At 41.5% G+C, this 19,821-nt stretch overlaps 1 protein-coding gene and 1 non-coding gene across 2 annotated transcripts in view; both read right to left on the bottom strand.

Moving 5' to 3' along the window:
- Positions 1-19,821, bottom strand: part of LOC101048629 (putative uncharacterized protein CLLU1-AS1) — a gene marked incomplete at its 5' end in the record, with an annotated part of 209,924 nt that overhangs the window by 127,132 nt on the left and 62,971 nt on the right. The gene's annotated exons all lie outside the window — the stretch shown is intronic.
- Positions 2,636-2,736, bottom strand: LOC120365228 (small nucleolar RNA U13). The gene has a single exon (XR_005580234.1). It is a non-coding gene; the product is annotated as a small nucleolar RNA U13 (small nucleolar RNA).

Here is a 19,821-nt window from a genome sequence, read left to right as displayed (position 1 = left end):
AAGTGCTCACTCAGACTATGTAGTCTGGTGAGCCAGGTCTCAGAGTGTCCTCCTGTGGGCTCAAGGAGGAGTTCTTCAGGATGTGGACAACATTGCTTGAACCAGGGACAGGCAAGAAAAAAAGTGGTAGGCTGAGAAGAGATTTGTATGTGACATGCAAATACTTATAAAAGATGTATGCTAATGCATTGGGAAAATTATAATTTCCTTTGACATTCAGAATCTACCATAATTTAATACTTCTTACTTATTGACTGCTTACTATGTGCCAAGCATTGCACATTAACGTGGATTATCTTATTTAATCTTCAAAATAACCTATGAGAGGGACAATTTTATTACCCCATTTTACAGAAGAGGAACCAGAGTTTCAGGGAAATTAAGCTACTTTTCTCACATTACTGATAGAGTATAGCAGAGCTAGATCTTGAATGGAAGCTTACAAAATTTACTGTTAGAAAATTTAGTTTCTCACAAGCACTTCCACCTTACTCTGCAACTAAGGCATTACCATGCCCCAGGAAAAGGCACTACCCCAGCCAGATAGTACACTTCATCCCTGCTTCTGTTCTTCAGACTTGAAACTTGGCATCATCTTCACCTTTCACTCTGCCATCCAAATCTATCCCTCAAGACCTAAGTTGTTGGTTTTTTTTTTTTTCTTTTTTCTTTCTTTTTTTTTTTTTTTTTTTTTAAGACAGAGTCTTACTCTGTCACCCAGGCTGGAGTCCAGTGACATGATCTCGGCTCACTGCAACCTCTGCCTCCTGGGTTCCAGCGATTCTCCTGCCTCAGCCTCCTGAGTAGCTGGGACTACAGGCATGTGCCATGACACCTGGCTATTTTTTTTGTATTTTCAGTAGAGAAAGGGTTTCACTGTGTTAGCCAGATGGTCTCGATATCCTGACCTCATGATCTGCCTGTCTCAGCCTCCCAAAGTGCTGGGATTACAGGAGTGAGCCAATGCACCTGGCCTGAATTGCCCTTTAAAAGCTTTTTTCCCTTGTAAGATCATAATACTCCACCTTCCACTATATCCATACTGAGACAATCGCAACTGTGTGTGTTTATATGTGAATATGGAAGATGTGTGTATGTGTGTGTGAGAGAGAGAAAGAGAGAGAGAGAAACGTGTGTTCTGATAAAGCAAGGCATATTAGATTATAGCCTATTGCACCTTGCATTAAGCAAGCCTGCCTGGGAAACGAGCAACTTTCTCAGGCCACTGCTCAACCTAGAGTTTTGACAACCTTGGGAGAGAAGACTTTAATTGCAGTCATAAGGTAATATCTACCCCTTATTCCCTCTGGATTGCTTGTTTATAGTCTGAAATTGCTGAACGGGTTCTGCAGGTTTTTCTTGTTCATTTGCTGAGCTTGAAGCAAGAAGGGAGAGACCCAGGTTCACTGAACTGTAAACAGTACTTCTCAAGGTCAAATGGGAGAGACTGCACAGAAGAGGGGGTGGAGGCAGATTTCTGTATGTGACAGACAAGAGTGAAATATTGCATATATACTTTCCTGCAAGCCTGCACAGAAGAAAAGTGAAAAGAAAATAATATTGCAAAGAATCCTGTTCAAACTTGATTTCTTCCAGTTTTTGGGGGGCCAAACTTGAAGGTCAACTTTTTAAAACTAATTAGACATCTACTCTTTGCTTTACCCCACTGCCACAATGCCCAGACTTTCTCTGTCATTATACAAACATTATTTGAAGCTTTAAAGAACACAAGCAAGTAGACTAGATATTAACAAAAGATACTTCCGGAAATCGATGAGCCAGTCAGACCTGCTGTCTTGAAATAAACACACGAAACTGAAAACTGAGCTCCACATGCTCAGGCTGCAATATATTCAGCACACTAACAGGTACAGGCACTACTTTGCCCCAGACTGGTGGGAACGTGACACTGAAGAAAGCCCAGGCTCTGCTACGGAAGAGCTTACAATCTGGAGAGTGGTCACATGTACACAGCTCATTTAGCACCATAAAGCCAGGGAAACACAAAAGGTAGGGGCGAGAAGACCCTCTCTTTAATGTTTTAATTTTTAAGAACACTACTCACCAATTGTAGATTTAGGGGAGGAGAGGTTGTTTATTTGTTTTAAGTCAAAATACCTGAACTTCAGGCCCATGTCTGTCCTTTCCTAGCCATGAGATCTGAGTCAAATCACATCACCCATTGGACCGATGTTTCCTCATGGATGAGATCAGAGTGTTGGTGTAGACTGCGGGTTAGCAAGTAATGGCAGCTAGGAGTAAAAAGTCCAGCTCACAACCTGTTTCGCAGATAAGTTTCCTGTAACACATCACGCCTATTCATTTACATATTGTTTATGGCTGCTCTTACCCTGTGGCTGCCAGGTAGTTAGGACATATGATTCACAAAGCCTAAACTATTTACTCTCCAGCCCTTTACAGAAAATGGTTCTTGACTCCTGGTGTAGCCAGTCTCTGAAGTCTCTTCCAGGGGCTTGCAAGATTTTATGTAGACACAGAAAGAATCTGAAAATTGGAAATAACCACACAAATGGAAGAAATTGTCAAAAAGCATACACTGGGTCCCAGAAGACAGCATCTCCCTTGCTTTTCCTCATCAATAGCAAACACTTACTCCAAGGAGTCTCAACACTGGACTCATATAGGGGAGAATTTTGTTTGAATGTAACAAGGTTTGAAGGAGGCACATTTCACATGCTAGCATGAAAACCCCATCATCATGCTTTGGAGAATGTTTTTTTTTTTAATTTCAATGCCCAGGATCTAATGCCTAGAGTTTCTGATTTAATTGCTATGGAATGGATATCTTGTATCAGCTGTCTTTAAATGCTGTCCAAAGAGGCTGGGCATGGTGACTAACACCTGTAATCCCAGCACTTTAGGAGGCCAAGGAGAGTGGATCACTTGAGGCCAGGAGTTCCAGACCAGCCTGGTCAACACGGTGAAACCCCATCTCTATTAAAAATACAAAAACAATTAGTTGGGCATGGTGGCAGACACCTGTAGTCCCTGGCAGACACCTGTAGCTACTCAGGAGGCTGAGGCAGGAGAATCACTTAAGCCCAGGAGGCAGAGATTCCAGTGAGCTGAGATTGTGCCACTGCACTCCAGCCTGGGCAGCAGAACAGGACTCCATCTCAAAAAAAAAAAAAGTAGCCAGGCATGGTGGCACATGCCTGTAGTTCCAGCTACTTGGGATGCTGAGGCAGGAGAATTGCTTGAACCTGGGAGGCAGAGGTTGCAGTGAGCCAAGATTGTGCCACTGTACTCCACCCTGGGTGGTAGAGTGAGACTTTGTCTCAAAAACAAACAAACAAACAAACACCCAAAGAATTCTACCTTGCACTCATGGTTAATTTTAAAAAGCTTGCACATTATACCAAGATATGGAATCAACTTAAGTGTCCATCAGCAGATGAACAGATAACAAAATGTGATCAAAATGCACAATGGAATACTATTCAACTTTTTAAATTAAGAAAATCCTGTCACTTACAACAGCATGGATGAGCCTGAAGGACATTATGTTAAGTTAAATAAGCTAGGCACAGAAAGACTAATACCATTCTCACTTACATGTGGAATCTAAAAAAGAGCTCATGGAAGTAGAGAGTAAAATGATGGTTACCAAAGGCTCAGGAAAGTGGAGACAGGGTTGGGGAGATGTTAGTCAAAGAATATAAATTTTTATCTAGACAGAAAGAGTAAGTTCAAGATACCTCTTGTATGTCATGGTATCTATATTTAATAATAGTATATTATATACTTGAAAATTGTAAAAATTAAAAATAATATACGTGAAGCAAAAGCTATTTAAAAAATAAAGAAATTGAACAAAACTATAATATTAGAAGGATAATTTAGTTCAACTTGTATAACCTTGGATAGTTCAAGCTGACCAAGGAGATGAAACAAACATACAAATAAATACATTTTTTTAAAGTACCACTGAACCTTTTTAAAAAATCATACCGATGCCTGTATTTCTTTCCAGGTATGTTACACCTGAATATCTGGGATTGTGGCCCCCAAACCTCTATATTTAACAAGTTCTCAAGATAATTCTTATGCGGCTAGCTCTGCAATAGCCTGCATTGAGTAGCCAGGTATGTGAATCATGCTTAAGGCCAACTATGATGCAAGAATTCAGAATCGGATCAGAATCCGATAGAGAAGTGTTAAGATCCATTCCATATTTCTTTATCTTTGACTCTCAAAAGTGTAACCCAATGCCTGTAACTTAGAAGATATTTGGTAAATGTTTAATAAATAAAGCTTAATTTAAGGAGTGACCATTGATTGTTTTGGTAGGGAGAGAGACACACACACAGAAGGTTTATGCTTAATCTTGAAATAGATAAGGCTAAGACTCATGTTCTATACATTTTATTAAGTAGCCATCAACTGCAACCTTCCCCAACCTATCTATACTCAAATATTAACTACAAACCTGATCAAAGAATCATGATTTTAAAATCACCAAGCCACCAAAGCTCCTTTCATTAGACTGAAGTTCACATGATTGCTTAAACCTCTTTTCTGGGAATGGATCTTTTATGCCAAGTAGGCTGGGTTACTGCCCCATAAACCTACCTTCTGTCATTAGCTTTGACTGTTGACACTTGCAGTGATTAGACAGAGTTGAGCAAAGGGTATTTTTGCAGTCTGTGGGGAAGAGTACAGAAAATAAACAGTGCATCTCATTACAAAGCCCTGAATGTGCAAAACATACTGCTTCAAATGCCATGATTAGATAAGCACCTGCAACACTCATTAACTTTGGAGGGAAACTGAAGCCAAATTTGGGCCCATATGCCACCTGTCCTTACACTTCAGCAAGTCAGGTGACCTCTATTTTTACATTAACTTAATTTCTGAAACAGCCTATATGATAGCTATTGCTCCAGACTTTTACTAGTTACCCCAGGGTGGCCTCTCTCAAACAACCTGTGAAATAGCCTCCACCTACAATTTCTAGGGTTTGAGATGAACCTTTGGCCACAACCTGAACATATCCTCTTTAAAGACAGGTCATTGTAAATGCCTCCAAGTTACAGCCTGATGCTACCCCACAAAAGTGAATGAGGTATAATATTGATCCACTCATCCACAAATGCAAAGATGCATGTGTTTTATATGAAGACAAATAATTACTAAAGTAGCCAGAATAAAAACTAAGGGTTGACACAGGAGGATTGGGATGATGGGCAAGGAATCTGTGAATAAAAGTGCACCGAAGGTCACTCTGTCTCACTTTGTAATAGTCTATTTACAAACTGCCCTACATGCTATATCACATGCAGTTCTAAAAGGTCTGTGGCTCCAGGTGAGAAGCTCTAAGTAGCCAGAGAAAAAAACTATATTTGGAAACGTTGTTTCTACATGAGGTTACTCTGACAAAGTGGCTCCCAAAGTTATGATTTATTCTATCAGATGGCCTCATCTGGTCAGGGTGCAGCTTAGACATAGGTATAGTAAACACCTGGCTACATGGAGTAAGCTGAAGAACTTACTCCTCCTCTGTTCAAATATGTCTTTACTGCCTAAGTGTTAAAGGTCCCGGAATCCCATCATGAGAGTTCAGTTCCTTTGTATGTTTAGACTGTAATAGAACCATGTACCACAGAGAGGAGCACAGACTGGAGAGCTGAGTGGTCAGAAAGACAGTTGGATGAAAGAGGTCCCCAGTGTGCCAGAAAGAGCTCTCCAGCAAGCCATAGTTCAGATGATAAAGAAAATTAAATTCTCAGCAAACTGACACAAGAACAGAAAACCAAACACCGCATGTTCTTACTCATAAGTGGGTATTGAACAATGAGAACACATGGACACAGGGAGGGGAGCATCACACACTGAGGTCTGCTGGGGGATGGGGGGCTAGGAGAGGGACAGCAGGGTGTGGGGGGCAAGGGGAGGGATAGCATTAGGAGAAATACCTAATGTAGAGGACAGGGTGATGGATGCAGCAAACCACCATAGCACACCTATGTAACAAACCTGCATGTTCTGCACATGTACCCCAGAACTCAAAGTATAATAATTTAAAAAAAGAAAGAAAATTAAAATCAGTGACCTTCTGTGGAAAGTGAACTGATTCATCCCTCTCTTCCCAGCAATATCAGAATGAACTGACATAGAGCCACGGACAGAGAGCTGGTTGTTCAATAACTACAAGGTCTCAAAAGCAGCAACGACAGCAGAACACCGCATAAGCTTCATGAGCAGCACAGGACGACAGAGATGGCAATTCCACCAAGATGGATTAGGAAGGTTTTTTGTTTTCCTTTTCGAAGACTGAACACATCATGTGATGCTATGTATAACACAGAGATGATTAAAATCAGCATGCCCGCTGAAGTTACAGAACAGGCAGGAAATTGTAAAGCCGTACCACAAAGTAATACCACCTCCAGGTTACCAGATGGGATGAGGGGTTACTCAGAAGCCAAGGCAGCCAAAGGATTCTAAATCTCCATATAATTATGATAGCCATGTAGTAAAGAACTTTTTAGTCTATGAGACTTCTAAATAGCACTCTGTGGCAGGAGCACATCTCCCTTGGCTCAGCTGTACCCAGGAGAGCTATGCCTCTCAGCAAGATGCTGTGAAATTAATTACCTAGCGGAACAAGAGAAGCATTGCAAAGACTGTGCTGTATCATATGTGTGAATACTGACCTCTCAGGCTATCTTTTTTTCTTTAATACTCTGATAGCGGTAACACTTCAAATCATCAACATTTTAATATGAAGGAGATTCCTTCTAGTGGTAGATGGGGTCCGGGGTTGAGGTGAGAGGTAAGGGAGAAGACAAGTTCCGTCTATAAGCGCACTCTGATACAGAATAGAATGTTTGAGCATTTGTTGCAAATTCCAGATAGTTACTGGGCACCAGCAATATGCAAGATGTGCCAGGCATTTGGGAGGATATAAACATGTATATAAGTACTGATGCCACCATCAACTAGCTCAAGACATAGTTGGAGAAATGGCATAGGGATAACTGTGATATAGGATCAATTTAGGTAAGTCATGGAATGGGCACAAGGACACATAGCATCAACATCAGCTGGGAGTGATTCAAAATTAGATTGTTGGTCACTATACAGGACCTCCAGAATCACAATGTGCATTTGACCATGATTCCATAGGTGATTTGTATGCACATTTGAAAAATGCTGTTCTAAACAATAAAAATAGCATGTTCGTGGAGACCCTCTAACATATTACAAGAAAGCTTCAGAGACAGTTAAGGTCTCACTACGGGATATGTGAGAGCAGAGGAAGAGGAATGGCCAAAAGTTAAGGAGAGAAACATGCCACCGTTTTCTTAAGTATGCTTGGGGCATGGCAAATAGACAGGTTTTGGACACATTTAAGGCACTGGTATAATGGTCACGAGAAAAACAATTCTAGAAGGGTTGATGTGGGCTGAGTTCCAGAATAACCCCAATTTCTGATTTCCTAATTACACAAAGGTGTGCAATCAAAAGGACACGAGAAAATTTTAAATGGCAAAAAAAATAAATAAATCATAATAATCTTTAACTTCTTCTCCATGGAATTGCTCAGACTTCAGCCCCAACCCAAGTTCCTTCTTTCCCCTGTCAGAACCCTCGGGAGGCTCGTGTATTATCCTTACGTGTACGCCTTGATCAAAAAGACATAGGCAGCCAATGGGATGAGGACTCCAGGGAGGGCTCCAACCCCGAGGGAGAATGAAAGAGACTGCGCATCAGAAACCAGGTGGAGGCCGGGCGTGGTGGCTCCCACCTACAATCCTAGCACTTTGGGAGGACAAGGAGGGTAGATCACTTGAGGTCAGGCATTTGAAACCAGCCTGACCAACATAGTGAAACCCTGTCTCTACTTAAAAAAAAAAAAAAAAAAAAAAATTAGCTGGGTGTGGTGGCAGGCACCTGTAATCCTAGCTACTCAGGAAGCTGAGGCAGGAGAATTGCTTGAACAGAGAGCCAAGATCATACCACTGCACTCCAGCCTGGGCAACAGAGCAAGACTCTGTCTCAAAAAAGAGAAAAAAAGAAACTGGTGGAAACTCATCAATACACTTAGGGAATGCATGCAAAGATCAGTGGGAACCTTAGCTCAAAGAATATACACATGTTCAGGGTCTTGACCCTGTACTCCACAACTAGCTCTGGGTGTGTCAATTTCAGACACTCCTCTTCACAGATCCCCAGTCTCCTGTGCCCCATACAACACTATCTGGAGCTCGGAGCCTTTGTACCAGTTTTCACTTTCACCAGTCCTCTGTTTTATGATTGGACTCTGCCTCCATAACTAACAGATAAATTATGATAGCACTTACGATCTGCCATGGACATGTCTACATGCTTTATGTCCTAACTCATTAATAGCCACAACCACCCTATTATTTAAGTATGATTATTACCACCAATTCGCAGATAAGAAAACTAAGCTACAGAGAGATCAAATGCCTTAATTGAGGTAACTCCACTAGTGAGGGGTGATGTTGGGATTCGAATCATGTAGGTGGTTCCAGAGTCCACGCTCTTAAGCAGATATTTCTCTAGGAAGCTTTTCTATCTGCTTACTCAGAGGCTGGGGGACATGTTCTGAAAAACAACCACCCGACTCAGGAGCAGTGATCATTCTCTGTGATATGACCTACCCACTTCGTTGATACCCAGTGCTCATCACTTTAACAAATACAAGTAAGACAGTTCCCTGCCTTGGATTTCATGATTGCAATGTTCAGAGCTGGCCTCTGGATCAGGTCATTTTTTTCAGCCTTCAGTATGCCCCATATTTGTGTTTGTCAGGAAACTGGAGAGTTTATTCTAGGAAGTAATTTGAAATTATAAGAATTATTTTTTCTGTTAGAATAACCATTCATGAAGAGAGAACGCATGCATCAGTGAAGGAAGGATCTTAAAATGGGTCAGCCAGAAAAAGGAAGAATTAAATTGGATGGCCTGATTACGTAGAACAACCAAGGACACCAAAGGGGCCCGAAGGAGAGACAGCCCATGAAGAAACAGAACTGACCAGCACGAAGGCGGTACTTGGATGTTTAATGTGAAGCTGTGTTAGATTGCCCTTTTTCGGACAGAGAGAAGAAGATCCCAGTCTTTTAGTTCTGGGTAGCCAGGTCGACTATGGAGGCCATAGCTCCTGTGTGGAAAAGACTGAGGAAGCACATTTCACCATAGGAGGAAGAAGAGACACCAGTGAAGGATACACAGCAACAAGAGATATGGGGAAAGAATAAAGGTAATGAATGGTAATTAATTCATTTACTTGCCCATTCATTTATTCGACAAATATATATGGAACACTTACTACTTGCTGCCCTCTAGGGCAGGTTTTGGCTTCAAGGAATTTACATGATAGCTGGGACCCAGAAAATGAACAAAGCCATTGCCTATTTCTTCCTGTTTATCTAACAGAGGGGTAGAGGAGGTAAATGCTGTAAGAACATAGGACAGGAATGAACCTTCTGGTAGGGTCCGTGAAAGCCCGAGTTGGTGCCTTTTAAAATGAGACCTGGAAAATGACGAGGAATCTGTCACACAAAATGTGGGGAGAGAGGGTAAGGAAGAATAACATTTCAAAAAGAAAAGCGTTGTTGTTTATTCTCCAAAGGTAGCCAGAGAAGCAACTCAGAAAAGGTCACAGTCCTCCAGGTTGCCAGGGCAACCTCTGAGAGCCCTGTCTAGAGTGAGGTGGGAGTGAGGCCGACAGAAGAGTGTTAAGGGGGCAGCTTACCACAGGAAGTGGGGACAAGCAGGGCAGGCGGTTTGTTTGAGCTGGAGTGGGGGAGGATGAGCTTGGTTTTGCTATGTCAAGCCATTAGCTTGTGCGACTTTCAGTTTCCATTTGAGCCCGAGCCTGGAGTAGGTGCATTCCAGATATGCAGAAATCATAATCATGGCGTGATTCATCTCCAGTTGGCTCCCTCAAAAATTCCCCATGGTCACTATCTGACACCTTTTCCACCAGCCTCCACCTCACCCCTCCCCTGCTCCCTCCAGAAGGATGCCATCAGAGAAAGCCTTCCTCATTTCTCCCTTGTCTGCCTCTTTATTTCTCTCCATCTTCACCCTCCCTTTTTGGGAGAGAAACGCTTCCTTCCTCCTGCACGCTTCCTCCGCCTGTCTACACTCAGATATTAACTACCAGCCTGATCAAAGGATCATTATTCCTTCATCCCATAAACAACTCCACATCGGCGCTTGAGCCCTGTCTTCCTTTCCCTTCTGTAACTTTTTCCATAAATCATGCTTGTTTATTTAATTTCTCCCTCACTACCATCCATTTCTAAACAGTCTACTTAAGTCTCCCCGCTTCCCAAGAGTCCTCACTCAATCCTGCTTCTCTTTTCAGCCAAGCTCCAATTCTCTGGAATTTTACCTCAGGACTTCTTAGAGGTGACTGGATGGCTGCTTTTACCTTCAGTGACCCACTCACACCTCAGCCTTTATCACCTGACTTCCCAGCCTGCCTATGTGTTTTTGTCCCTGTTGCAGCCACTGCCACCATCCCAGAATCCTGCTCTGTCACAGCCCTGAGCCTGTGGGACTGTGGACCTGCCAGGCCTCTAGACCCTACTTCCCTCTCCCCAATCCTCACCTGAAGCCCAACCCTATGGCAATCTATAGAATGAACCCCGATTCAGACAGAAGAGATGTCAAAGTAACCAGCTCCACTCTCTGAGATCCATGAGTAGCCAAGGCTCACCATTGCTCCAGGTTACCTCTCTGTGTGGCAGCCGTCTTGATTCTCATGTGTCAGCCCAGTTTTGGCTCTAGGACTGGTCTGTTTAGTTTCATTCCTATTCATCCTATTTGTTGAGCAGTTATTATATGCCGGGTTCTGGCACACACCTCCTACACATGATACCCCTCCCCCTCACAGCACTCCAATGCTGGAGAGCCCTACATAGTCAACAGACCCATGCTACAGAGGGTTTGAGGAACTCTCCCAAGGAAACCCAGCCATTCCATGGTGGAACCAGGACTCAAACAAGCATTCTGATTTTAGAGCCTTTGCTCAATAAGTAGTTATAACAGAAGAGAGAGTGGAGACATGTGTGTATGTGTGTGTGTGTGTGTGTGTGTATGTCTCTGTGTGTCTGCAGGGATAGAAGGTAGTGGTGGGGGAGCTTTCTGAGACCCTGCTGCTCATGTCAGATTTTCTGGTCCTGATTAGCTACTGTCTGGCTGCCAGGAGCTGTTATTATCACTGACTCCTGTGCTCCCATCACTGGGCCTGTGGAAACTTGCCCTTCCTTCTGCTCTCGGTCCTCTGATGCTGACAGCTATGTTGGAAAATCCCACGCTGGCCACTGCCGCACTTAGCAGATACACATTGTACGTGCTGGTCTGGACTTCCTGCCTGACCCCTACATGTCCTCTGCTTGCCCTTCTCAGGGCGTCAGTCTACTTTGGGGCCAGGGTCTTTCCAGCCTGTCTCACCCCTGTGCAGGTAACAGAGCTCTTCTCTCTGCCACCACTTCCCCACGGAGGCTTTTCCCTGGCTCTCCCTGACAGAATTCATGCTACATACTCTCTGTTAACTCGTGGTATGGACTCTCTTTCTGCTTCTTTCCTCAATTTACGTCAGATTCAGTTAACGACAACTTATCTTGTTAACCCTTTCTAATATGTAATTTTATTTTAAAATTTAAATATTTGTTATATTGAATTGAGTAACAAGAACATACTCCTGAAAAATGAGAATGGTACGAAAACCTCAAATAAGTAAGTCTGTAGGGGAAAACAAGTACCCAAAGAATAAATCTACCAAGAGAATGAAAATAATGATAATCAGAACACCGACCAACAATCACTATTGTCAAAGTGCCTGGCAATCACCAAACACCAGATTCACTGGATCTTCACTGTCCTGTACAATGACTTCTGTGACTTGCTGAAAACCAAACAATAAGTATAATGGTGACAAGACTCAACGCCCAGGCTCTAGCATGAAGTCCTATTGTCTTCCTAAAATGCTCTTTAAAGAGAGGATTTCTATCTCACACGGTCATCTCCATCATTTGAAAACTTCAAGCAGAAAGTCCCACGGTCAGCATTAAATGTTTTCCAAGACTACACATCTTCAAACAGAAATGAAAAGTAACGAAAACCAGGAACCAAGACTTCCAGCTTCTCTAATAAGAGTGAGACTTAGTTCTTTTTCCTTACTCTTCGAGAAAAATTATATCTCCCAAGGGGACTTATGGGCTTTCCAAAAGAGGAGCAAAGAGATAAGAGCTTAGGAAATGAAACTTTGCTCCACACTCTTCAGGAATGACATTCTCTTTCCTCCCCCATAACAATGCAAGTGCATGTTCATTTTCTTACATTTTAAATCACTGAACAAAAAGGCCTCATTTTATTTATCCTGCTGCTGCCACTGTAGCAAAACCAAACATGTGGTGCATAAACTGTTTATAAATCTTGTCTCCAACAAGAGAACTGAGTGTGCACGTTTTGAGGACCTTAGTTCATTCAGAATGATGAGAAAACTTGGGAGAAATTTTTCTCTTGATATAAGAGCTATACAGGCCAAATGGGCTTCCTTTTCTGGTCTAAATGCTATGTTTATAAAAATGGTGCACTGTAAATAGCAAAGTATAGGTGAGAAATTATGCCTCTGCCCAATAAACCACACTCCCAGCCAACTGACTCCCTGCTTCTTCAAAGTGAAGAAACATTTGTTCCTATATCTTGTGAACAACAGGCTGTATCCATTGAAAATGCCGGATAACACTGATCTTGGGGATCAGAAAACCACCTCTTTAAAGGTCAGCACTGTCTTAGTTTTTAAAGGATTGTTGGTTGATGACTTCTTTCAAGAAATATTTCTCTAATGCCTTATTTGTGTCAAGAACCATTCCAGGATCCAAATATACCCTTGCTTCCATCTTCTGCATCAGGGTCAGTGATCCTGTTGAAAGGTTAATTGCATTATGCCACGTCACTCTCCTGCTCCAAACCTCTCACTGGTTTCCCTCTGCACTTAGAACAACTTCCAACTTCTTCCTGTCATGTACAAGGTCCTGCCTTCTTCTCAGGTGGCCTCATCACTCACCTCCTTCACACTGTACCCCACCCCAGCCACCCTGGCCTTCCCACCACGCTCATTTTCAACTCAGTGTTCTCCCACATGCTGCGGCCACTGCAGGGGCACTCTCCCTGAGGCTCCTCCCTCATGGGGCTGGCATCTCCTCACTTCTCAGGTCTCCACTCAAATATTACCTCCTGGGCCTGGCATGGTGACTCATGCCTGTAATCCCAGCACTCTGGGAGGCCAAAGTTGGTGGATCTCCGGAGGTCAGGGGTTCGAGACCAGACTGGCCAACATGGTGAAACCCCATCTCTACTAAAAATACAAAAATTAGCTGGGCATGGTGACATGCTCCTGCAATCTCAGCTACTTGAGAGGCTGAGGTGCGAGAATTGCTTGAACCCAAGAGGCAGAGGTTGCAGTGAGCTGAGATTATGCTGCTGCACTCCAGACAGAGCAAGGCTTCATCTCAAAAAATAAAAAAAATCACTTCCCAGAAGGTGATTCTTTTTCTAAAATTGCTCCTCCTTCTCTATTTTTTTATCCCCTTATCCTCCCCCTTTATTTTATAAATAGAAATTATCACTCTCAGACATTGTTTTTCTTTTCCTCTTTACTAATTTATTATCTACTTTCTCCAACTAGAAGATAAGACCTTTATGCAAATTTGTCTTAGTTATGATTATATTCCCAACATCCCAAATCCAGTTCCCTGAATAAAGTTTCAGATGCCACTCACAAGACAATGGTTATATTTTTCCCTCATATGTTGAAAACGCCATAGGATTTGAGGATACCATTAATTATTTTTCATTGCCAAGGATTTTGGACTTCAGAAACTAGAGAATGGTCTCTTCATTCAGAGTATTTTTTATTTTCTCTGTGTTGCAAGCACACCCACAGTATTTGGGTCAGAAAGAAAAGTTCTTTGAGTCTGCATCTTATTTCAAATGTTGAAGAAAGAAAGTGAAAAAGAAACATTTGCTTCTTAAGCATTGTGGCGGCTCTAATAAACTCAGTGTCCCACCTGCTCTGTGGAATCCTTTGAATGGTTTGATTTGGTTGTTTAACCTTTCCTCTCCAGGGCTGCAGAAGAGAGGAAGATTCATTTATTTATTCAACACACAGTTCAAATGTCACTTTTCTGAGAGGTTTTCCTCACCATGATATCTATAAGGGTCTTCTTCCCAGCCTCCTATCACTTTTGGTTCATTACATTCTATTATTTTCTTCATAGTATTTATCTCTATCTAAATGTGTATTTCCATAAATGTTTTCCATATTTTCCATCTGATTCTTCCTGGTGGAATATAAGCTCTGTGGAAGCAAGAGCCATGCCTCTTGTCCACTAATGGTTCTCCAAAACCTAGAGTTCCTGGCACGCGGTAAACCCCAACAAGCATCAGTTGAATAGGTGAAGAAATGAAGTAGCAACAGCTCTGTGAAGGGTTTTTGTTTTGTTTTGTTTTGTTTTGTTTTGTTTTACAACTCCTTCCTAACGTTAATGTTCTTGCCTTTCTGAACACGCTTTGCAACTGTCAGCTCTGCTCCACCACAAGACTTCATTCTCTAAAGTTCTGTTCTCAGACATTTGCACAGTACCACCGAGCCCCTGGCTGCTTCATGATACCAAACAGACCTAAACAACACAAGCTTGTTTGTGATTATTTTATGCACTGGTATTTTGTTGCCCCAGTCAACACTGTAAACTGCCCACTGGGAAGGCATGTGTCTTAGATCAGGAAATAGAGAAGGAAGAGAAGGTTTTCGAGGGGATACAACTAAGTAAGTTTTTAAGATACTGAATTTTACGTCTATGGGATACATAGGTAGAAGTGTCCAGTAAGCAGTTCATGTACACACTTCTGAATGTTCGCAAAGAGGTCTAAGCTAAAATCATTCATTTGTAACCCATCAACTTGTCCTCGGTATGACTAACAAGTTGAGAGCATGTGCTCACTCGGGGAAAGTAGGAAGAAAGCTTGAGGAGATGAGTGAAGAAGGGTAGGGCCATGGGAAAGCTGTTACATCAGGGTCAGGTGGAAGGAGAAGGTGGGGAGGAACCTTGTGAGTGGTCAGAGGAGGACCAGGTGAGTGTGTCACTGCGGATGCCAAGAAGTTTACATTTTCAAGGTGAGAGAGAATGGCCAATGGTGACCAGTGTCATAAAGAATCCAAGTAAGGGAAGACTCGAAACATGTCCACAGGATTTGGCAGGTGAGCCGTGCCACAGCAATTCAGCTAAATAACAAGAACAGGAGCCTGGCTGAGAGGGATTAAGAACACACTTTACTAGAAAGTAGGTAATTAAACAAAGCAAGTTAAGACAATGCCCTTAAGAAGCTTAGCTTTGAAGACAAGAAGAAAGGCACAATGGTACCTAAACAAGAGATGCTGAAGAAAATAATTGAGTTTATTGCTCAAAAGTAGATTTTAAATTGTACACTTGAAATATGTGTGTTTTATTGTGTGCCAATTCTATCTCAACAAAGTGTTTCCGAAAAACATCGTTTAGAATTTCACGAAATATCAATAACTTTTCATTTCAAATGTATCATAACATATTAAGGTATTCCCCAATATATTAATTAGAAAAATCCAGATTTAAAAAAAGCAGAAATATGTATAGTCATATTCCTGGTTTATAAAAAATAAAAAGAATATGAATAGTATCAAAAGGACTCTTTTTCCTGGGTAGAAAGCAGGAAGGCATGATCGTCTGGAACATGGGCCAGCATAGAGAAAGGGCAGGATTGTGGATTTGGGGTTATCATTTGTAGATTACTGACTATTTATCTAAGAGGCTCCTCATTGGGCTAGGTTAGGACCCAAACTAAGGTGAATAGAAGCCAAATTAAAGCCTCCAGGAGAGCCCAAAGAGTTTCCTGAAAAGATAATGTCACAAAAACTTCATTTAAGGTCATAATGGGAAAAAATGCGTAGGGAGACAATTGATAGAGAAGGGAGACTAATACCTAAATTAACTATTTGCTTTTTTAAAAAAATATTTGTCCTTTTTCCAAAGGTTCAGCCATGGTCCTACCAGTGATCTCCAAATTGAAATGAATAAATAAAATGCCAAGGTTTAAACAATTACTCAATAGTCAGTAGATTCAAAGATAAGTAGACAAAACCAAGGGAAATATTAACTCAGTGAAGCCTGTTTATTCAGGAAGGAGCCCATTTAGAATTTTCTCTATAGTGTTTACACATGGAATTTTTTAAAAGGACAAATAGCCAGTAGATTACTGATGTATGCAGTGCTGGACATTTCCTCAAAGCATGCTTTCCCTCATCAGATCCTTAAAATAATCCAGAGAAGGAGGCAGTGTGTTAGGACCTTTCCCTACCTCACCCAGAGTTATATTTATCTTTGTGTTTTCACACAAACAGACCCCAAGAGGTAATAGGTTTTCCTTTGACTCCTCTTGTTTTCCGTAACATTATTCAGACAAGCAGACTTAGTGGCTGACGATGCAATAGAGTTGAGGAGAGCAAAGAGGACAGGAGGCATTTTATGTCTGCTGAAATGTGTACAGTCACCTTATTAATTGCAAAAGAAATCTAAGCACTTAAGATAAGTGGCATGGTTGCCAACTTACTCATTATGGAACTATATGGAAAGGCTAAAGGATATGACTGTCTCATTCCAGATTGCAATTCACGACTAGAAAAGCAACATCCAGTATCTGCCATAGAATTAGTAGAGTCATCATAATGTTCTATACCCCATGACCTCAGAGCATAGAGATGGTCGAAAGGATGATGACTCACAAGGCCCCACAAGATATTCAGCACCAATTTGGAGTCTACTGTACTAGCATCTTCCATTATTCATCACTCTTCCCATTTCCCCCCAGCCAATGCTGTTTATCCCTCCTAAAATAGGTAATTGTAGCTAATATTTACAGAGGACTTATTATGTACCAAGCATTGTTCTAATCATTCCTCATGTTCTAAATCACTTAATTATCACAACAACCCTATAGGTAGGTGATATTCTGTGCATAGCCATTTACAGATGAAATGGCCATGACACAAAGAGGTTAAGTAATGTTTCCAGTTGGCACACAGATGGTGAGGGTAAGGGCAGAAATTCAAGCCCAAGCAGTCTGGAATCAGAGCCTTTTGTTCCCAATCATTAGGCTATCCTGCCTCCATTCTTACTTCAGGCCAGGACCATCTCTCTTCTGGAATACTGCAACAGACTCCCAGCTGGTCTCCAGTCAACTTACTTCTTCTCACATTATTTTTTATTATAAAAATAATATATGAATACATTCTCTCTGTAAAATGCATTGACAGTATAAATTAGATAAAATTCCATTTGGCCACCAGCTGCAATTCCAGGTTCCTCCCCAGGATCTGGTATGCCTACTCCTAGACCTTTTTCTGTGTCTCTATATAACTTTAAAAAATATACAGTATTGTTTGATAGTTTTTTTAACTTAAGTTCAGGGGTACATGGGCAAGTTTATTATATAGGTAAACTTGTGTCATGGAGGTTTGTTGTAAAGATGATTTCATTACCCAAGTATTCAGCCTTGTACCTGTTAGTTATTTTTCCTGACCCTCTCCCTCTTCCCATCCTCTGCTCTCTGAAAGGCCTCAGTGTGTGTTGTTCCCCTCTATGTGCCCATGTGTTCTCATCATTTAGCTTCCACTTATAAGTGAGAGCAGGTGGCATTTGGTTTTCTGTCCCTGAGTTACTTTGCTAAGGATAATGGCCTCCAGCTCCACCTACATTTCTGAAAAGGACATGATCTCATTTTTATGGCTGCATAGTATTCCATGGTGTATAAGTACCACATTATCTTTACCCAAGTTTGATAGAGTTTTTAAAAATAAATATTATTATAGCAATCATATTCAAATTTTATTTTTTTGCTTTATCAATATACATCTTTGAGAGCATTCTAAATCAGTACTGCATGACCTTTAAAAGAAAAAAAACCCAGTCCCATTTTTTTAAAAGCACCCTCACTCCAAAATAGAGATGGCATACCCCTATTGAGTGGTTTACTACTTCCTTTTTAGCACCAGTGAAACCTAGCAAAGTCTTCCAAAAGAAAAGACTAGAAAAAAAATGAAAGGAGTAACAGTTTGAGTGGCATATATACAGAAGAATGAGGGGCACTGTTTTATGGAAACTAGTCTGCAGGTGAAACAATATGGCCATTGTCACATGGAGATTTGCCATGAAGTAAGTCTAGATCCACTTCTTGACAAAGTCTATATAAGTCTACAAAACTATTCAGTCTGCCAGTATATCTCATTCCTGCAGCAATCTGCAGCATTGGATTGCATTAAGGTTCCACTCACTGAAGTAATCCCTTCACAGACTTCAACGTGTTCACCTCTTTGCTTGCTTACTGTTTCCATGTAAGTAGTAAGTATAAGCTCATAAAGACAGGAATTGCATCTCTCTTATTCCCTGTTGCAGTGCAATTACCTAACTCAGTAGCTGTCACATAATTGGGGCTCAACAAGTCATTGTTTAATGAGGAAATAAACCCAAAGACACATGATTAATTAGTGGTTCAATCACCCATGACCACTGTACAGTAGAGATGACCTAAATAGTTATAGATCTACAGTAGTCACTAATAACAAGTCATGAGAGTAAAACTCAACTGTGACAGACAAAAAAGAGCATAAATTCTAGAGTCAGTTACCTGAGCTAACAAAATATATTCACCACCTGCTTGCTGTGTGACCTCAGTCAATTTTTTTAACCTCTCTGGTATAATTTGGAAATTTGTTCCTGCCCAAATCTCATGTTGAATTGTAATCCCCAGTGCTGGAGGTGGGGCCTGGTGGGAGGCATTTGGATCATGGGGGCCAGCTCCCCATGAATGGCTTGGGCCATCACCTTGGTGTTAAGTGAGCTCATGCTGTAAGTTCACAGAAGATCTGATCATTTAAAGGTCTGTGGTGCCTCCCACCGCCACTCTCTCTCTCTTGCTCCTACTCTGGCCATGTGACTTGCCTGTTCTCCTTCACCTTCCACCATCACTGTAAGCTTCCTGTGGCCTCCCCAGAAGCCAAGCAGATGCCAGCACCATGCTTCCTATAAAGTCTGTAGAGCCATGAGCCAGTTAAATCTCTTTTCTTTATAAATTACCCAGTCTCAGGTATTTCTTTATAGTAATGCACGGGCCTAATACATTCTCTCTTCAGTTTCCTTATTTGTAAAACTGACAGTAATAAAACCTTTAGGATTTTGTAAGGACTAACTGAAGTAATTAATTAAGGCACCTAATAATGTGTGAGACAATGAGTAGGTGCTCAGTAAATGTCACTGCTGTGCCTATTTTTCCTCCACCCACTTGCCACCTCTTTTCTAATAATAAGACTGAATTTATTTACCCTGATAAGCATGTCTCTTCTTTCATTTCCATTTGTGGCAATGTAGGTAACCACTTCTTTCTCCTTCAGTGCTGACCTACTGTTTTGTTGGAAGCAGTCCCAGGGCTCTGGGCTCTAGGGATTGCTGTTGGATTGCGAAACATTATGGACCAAATCCAAGTGCTGCAGCACATCATTGCTGTGGCCATTTAAAAAATCTAAACTGTTGTAGCTATTTTATGGGGTGCAATATATATCCAAAATCTTATAATAGGATTACCAAAGCAGTGTTCTAAAAATTAAGAATCATCCAAAAATTACGGATCTCCTCTAAGAAAGAATTGCTATGTTGGTTATTAAAACAGACACCTTGCTCAGGAGTCTGAGATTTTTCTCTAAGAGGTTCCACAATTGTCATTTAA

Source organism: Saimiri boliviensis, chromosome 7 (assembly GCF_048565385.1).
Source record: "Saimiri boliviensis isolate mSaiBol1 chromosome 7, mSaiBol1.pri, whole genome shotgun sequence".
NCBI classification, from domain to species: Eukaryota; Metazoa; Chordata; class Mammalia; order Primates; family Cebidae; genus Saimiri; species Saimiri boliviensis.
Note: the sequence above shows the minus strand (reverse complement) of the source record. Positions and strands in the feature narration are given on the sequence as shown.